Source organism: Gossypium hirsutum, chromosome A09, assembly GCF_007990345.1.
Source record: "Gossypium hirsutum isolate 1008001.06 chromosome A09, Gossypium_hirsutum_v2.1, whole genome shotgun sequence".
Taxonomy (NCBI): Eukaryota; Viridiplantae; Streptophyta; class Magnoliopsida; order Malvales; family Malvaceae; genus Gossypium; species Gossypium hirsutum.
Window position 1 is genome coordinate 73,201,952 of NC_053432.1, and position 5,791 is coordinate 73,207,742.

The following is a 5,791-nucleotide window of genomic DNA, read 5'->3' on the forward strand; positions in this document are numbered from 1 at the left end:
TTTGAGTAGGAAGGGGAAATAACATGCGCATCGAATAAATTTTGATACAACTCTTCATATGACATTGGAATTGGTGTGAACTGGAGGTTCTCAGTACCTGGTTTCACTCCAGGTTCTTGTCTCAATGAGCCTTGTTGGTTAGCAACCATTTTTCTTGGCTGATTCACCGTAATTGGTTTTGAATAACCCTTGCTATATGTACTCGTGTTGTTCACCTCATTGTCTTTGTGCTTTGGGGTTGATCTCTTGATGCCTTCTTCTGCATCTATCTTCCCACTTCTTATTGCAGTTTCAATCATTTCACCAGACATCACTACATCTGAGAAGCTCATGGTAGCACTTCCTAACATGTGGTTAATGAACGGTGCTTTCAGAGTGTTGATGAAAAGCATCGTGGTTTCTTTCTCTAAAAGAGGTGGCTGGACCTGTGTCGCGACCTCTCTCCATCTTTGGGCATATTGCCTAAAGCTCTCACTATGCTTCTTTTCCATGTTCTGCAATGTGATTCTATCGGGTGTCATATCTGTCATATGGTTGTACTGCTTTATGAAAGCCTGTGCTAAGTCCTTCCACGAATGGATGTTGACGCGGCTTAACTGGTTGTACCACTTAGCTGCAGACCCGATCAGACTGTCCTGGAAGCAGTGGATCAACAGTTGATCATTATTGATGTATCCCGTCATCCTTCGGCAGAACATAGTGATATGAGCTTCAGGACAACTAGTCCCGTTATGCTTTTCAAATTCTGGCATTTTGAATTTGGGAGGGAGTACTAGATCAGGTACCAAACTCAAGTCCTTGGCGTCGATTCCGCAACGATAGTCGATGTTCTCCATGGCCTTGAATTTTTCCTCTAGCCATCTACATCGATCCTCAAGTTGTTTTGGCAGATCCATTCTTGCCTTTTCTATTTCCGCCATATCATCGAGATCAGGGACCACCGGATTGGTGGGGTTGTCCCCGGGATTAGAACCCGAGCCTACTTGAAAGTGCACTGGTACCGAGGCACCAGCCAGATATTGGGGTCCAATGGTAACCGGTACCCTCGGTGGGTACACCTCTGGTTGTGCTTGGATGTTAGTTGGGGTGAAACCTGGAGGATAAACAGGGTCATCGTGATCCTCCCCAGCATCTACTACGGGGTCTTTTCCTTTGTTAGTCCCTCCAGCCAATAACCGCTTTAATTGGTTCATCACAGTGTTCTGGGATTCTAACATGTCCTGCTGGATTTTTTCCAGTCGTTCATGCATCTGATCTTGCATTTCTCGTTGCAACTGTTCCAATCTTTCCAACCTTTGATCCATTACTTTTGTTTGGCGACGAGTACCGTAGTGATATTTGATTAGATTTTTGTTGGTTTTCAGGGTAACTGTCATAATTTAATTTTATTAGGGTCCTTTTAGGGAAAGTCTAATGCAAAATAAAGCAATGCAATGTAATGCAAATTCGTCAATGTAAAGCAATGCAATGTAATGCAAAATAATTTAATTTAATTTTCCGGCTTTCTCTCGTCATGCCTTCGTTGGCTTGAATCTCTAGAAATTACATCATGTATTCCTCTGTGAACTACCAGCTTTCTCTTATCGTGTTTACTCAGACTATATTCAGGCGACCGCACTATAATCCACTTTATCAAGAAATTCGTTTCCTTATGACAAACTATTCTATTTAGGAATCGAATTTCGAATCAACACATTCTTTTCTTTGATGTAATGTAATGCAAATGCATGAATGCAAAAAGAAAGGAAGACATTGATTCTGAATTTAATTTCATTCGAACGACTTTTCTAGAAAACAAATTCCTTTACATAAAACGGACTACATACACGGTCTTTCTCTCATATTCCAAGTGAAGACACCTTTCTTCCTCTTCATATCTGGATCTTATGGTCGAGTCTGACGAATTCTCCAAGAGATGTCTATATTAACTCCTTTTTTTGCTTGATCTAGGCTGCGACTCGTTGCTCACTTATTTCTATGATACTTTTCAGCTCCTTTAAGAAAGTCAAGACATGACAGCTCTCGAATAATCTTTGTTAGTTTCTGTCTTCAGGCAATGAAGCAAAGTCTTGTATTTCTTCACGGACTATCAGCCTTCTTTCATGTATTCACTTGGACCATATTTAGACAACCGTGTTATAATCCACTTTATTAAAAAATTTGTTTTCTTATGACAAACTGTTCTATTTAGCAATTAAATATGAATCAACACCTCCTTCCTCGGATGATGTAATACAATGCAATTATAAACAAAAAAAACAAAACACGTTAGTGCAGAATAAATAACAAATAAAGCAATTCGGGTGACCACTAGGGGTTTGGAGTGGCTCTACGTAGGGTAGGCTCCTAGGTCTCTCTATATGTGGTTTGGTTCTAGAGTAAGGGTACCTGAACCAGCAGATTCCTCGATCCTCACCCATTATAGGCTCACATGGACCGAGTTCAGTTCAGGGGAATACATTTCCCTATGGCCATACGGAGATGAAAATCTCACGAAGACATAGGTACGGATGTATCCCGGAAGCGATTCACTATCCCATGCGGAGGTGAAAACCTCACGAAGGCGTAGTTTCTCACTCCCACTTAAAAGGTGTGACCAACGGTCATGCAATGGAATGTGCAGAAATATACACCTAAACTCTAAACAAAGCAGTAATTATAAACAAATAATAAAAGCCAAAATAAAGGCAAAAAGCAAGTTTTCAATTTTTGACACAAAGACAAAAAGCAATCAACTCGTGGCTTGACTCTCTTATTTAAAGTCCCCAGCGGAGTCGCCAAGCTGTTGACACCATTTTTTGGATGAAAACGGGGTCAACTCGGATTTTGAAAATAAAACGAAAAATGGGAGTCGCCACCAATATTTTTTCATGAGGTGTGATCGGGTCACCTCGTAAAATGGTTGTTTTTAATAAACGATTTAGATTTTATTAAAACAATGATTTTTTGTCTACGAAATTCAGAAAAATGGGTTCGGGAGTCGGTTACGCACGAGGAAGGATTAGCACCCTCGATACGCCCAAAATTGGTACCTAGTTGATTAATCAGTGTCTTAGTGTCGAAAATTGAAAATTTGAAGAGTTTTAAAAAATACGATCCTTAAAAGAAACTCTGATAACGTGAATTGAAATATAAGATTCTCTTGTTCCGAAGGAATATCACATCCAGCACGTTAGGACACGATACTCTATACCATCGAAACCAAGATCACCTTATAGTTTATTGAAGCCATACTTTGAAGCTTTAAGAGGATATTTGGCTATTTAGTCGAACGAGAAATCGAAACCCAGCACGTTAGGGCACATTTTCTCGATTTTCCAAACACGAAATATTGCCTCATTTAGAAAAATTTTTCTTTTTGATGTTTAGTGTCAATGCTTGACAAGACAATAACGACTACGACAAGGTGAGCAAAGTAAAATGAGTAACAACAGTACAATAGGCAAAATGAAATGACGAGGCGATTACAAAGCATACAAATAAATAAATAGAACTAACATTTTAGAAAAAGCACAAGTGTACATGAATAAATAAACAAACAACAAATAACAATGATGACAATAAATACAATTATGTAAAAATGTATATGCATATATAATTTTAAGCCATAAAATAAGAAATGCATATAAATTATAGAATATGAAAACATAGATAAATATATACATATATAAAAAATCGGTAAGTATTATAAAAATAAAAATGTAAATATGTGTTTATATATATTTACAAATCGTGATAATATAAAATATATGTATGTGAATTATAAAATATGTGAAATATACAAAAAGCATTTTTAAGAATATAAAGAATATATATAAGTAAGTATATGATGTAAAATATGCATAAATATATGTAAGTATATAAGAATTATGAAATATGAAAAATATATTTAAGTATGTATAAGTACGTATATCTACATATATATGAATTAAGATGTATGTATTTATGCCTATATCTATGTATACATAAAAATATGAAATATAAAATATAAAAAGTATATTTATAATAAATGAAAAGTATGTACATATACAGTAAGCATAGATTATAACGGTTAATTATTTTTATGACTCGGTTTTGTGGTCCCGAAACCACTTTGCGACTAGGGCCAAATTAGGGCTGTCACAAGCAGATTATACAAATAAAAGACTAGATTAAAATTAAACCTAAAATAAAAGGAATAATTTACAAATAAGATAGTTTTAAAAAAAATTAAAAAAAATAAAAAGTGCAAAGTATATAAATGTATAGGGACAAGGACTGAAAATAATCCAGGTCCCAAAACGCTTCACCTTGGAGTGGACTAAAATGAAACGGTGTACAAATTTTTGGGGAAAAATTAAAATAAAACACATGGATGCCAATGGGGGTCTGCTGAAATGTGGTGCAAAAAGTGAGGGATTAATCATGGAAATTTCCCATTTGACATACAAATGCACAATTGGGTCATGGCATGGGTCAACACGTGGTCCCCACCCTTAACCACCACTGTTTCAATTTATTTCAAAATGGCAGGAAATTGAATGGCAATTGGCCATTTCTTCAAGCCACAACAATTAAGGCAAAAAACCTAATACCTTATACTTTCCCCTTATTCTGCCGATTCTCTCCCCTCCCAAACACTAAGTTACACATTCAAGCCTGGGGAATTATTTTTCAGCCTTGAAATCTCTTCTTGGCTTCGATTCAAACAAATCAAAAAGGAGATTTATGGTGTATTTGCCAGGTATGAACTTCTTTCTTCTCTTTTTATTTGCTTTCAAACATAAAAACGATGAACCCAAAAGAATGAAGAACCAAAAAAAGTATACAGAGATTTAAATCGAAAATCACCTTCTCCAAAAAATTGCTTTTGAACTCTCTTATTCAATATGAGTATGTAGTATCTCTAAAACCCCCCGAAATACAATCGATTCTCCCCTCCAAAATACAATCTGTTTCCCCTCAAATCCCTCATCCAAAATACAATCTGTTTTCCCCTCCTTTGAAATATCAAAAATCCTCCCCTTTACAAATGATAGATTTCGGCTTTTAAAGCCAATATATTTTTTTGTTCCTTTTGTTTATTACTTCCCCCATCATTCGCATGCTTTCTTTGCTGTTGTGTTTGTTCTTGTTGCAGGTGGTCGTGGCCAACAATGGTGGTGGGAGTGTCAGACGGTATGGGCGTCGTGGGGGCGAGGGCGCGCATGCGTGAGGGGAGGTGAAGCGGCGGCAGCTACAAAGCATGAGGCTAGGGTTTTTTTTGTTTGGTTGAAAACTAGTATAGTTTTGGGCCATTCGGGCCTCTAAGGTTTTTATCATTATTGGGCATTTGGATTGGGTCTGTTTTTGGGTTTGTAATGGTCTGTTAATTCTTTATTAGTCTTGGTCTATTTGGGTTTTTATGGTCTGGGCCCGGGCAAAATTTTGGGCTTTACAATTACTTTAGCTGAAAGCAAGGTTGTTCTCAATGTTTCTTCCTACTATTTTTTTAACGAATACCTTTGCTGAATGTGAAGTCTACCGGTGATAAATTGTCTTTATTTTGCATTTATTTCATGCTTTCTTTCATTATATTTGTGCACATGTAAATATTCACCATCTGTTGCTTTTCTGGTTCTTTAGGGACAAGTCCCATACATAGATTTGAACTGGATATTTTTGTTTACCTCAGTCTCTTTACTACTGTTATTTTTGAGTTGTAAGACTTATTAAGATATGGGAAATACAACAAGCTATTAAGGCACTAAACCTCTATAAATTTGAACTGGATATCTACTGCTATGAGATGAGACTTTTGGATTGAAATTTA

The 5,791-nt window shown here is 36.6% G+C and overlaps 1 long non-coding RNA gene across 1 annotated transcript; it reads left to right on the plus strand.

The window, feature by feature from the left end:
• The first annotated feature begins 4,131 nt into the window (after positions 1-4,131).
• On the plus strand, positions 4,132-5,520 carry LOC107889560 (uncharacterized). The gene is made up of 2 exons (XR_001681775.2): positions 4,132-4,723; positions 5,120-5,520. It is a non-coding gene; the product is annotated as an uncharacterized lncRNA (long non-coding RNA).
• The last annotated feature ends 271 nt before the right edge of the window (positions 5,521-5,791 follow it).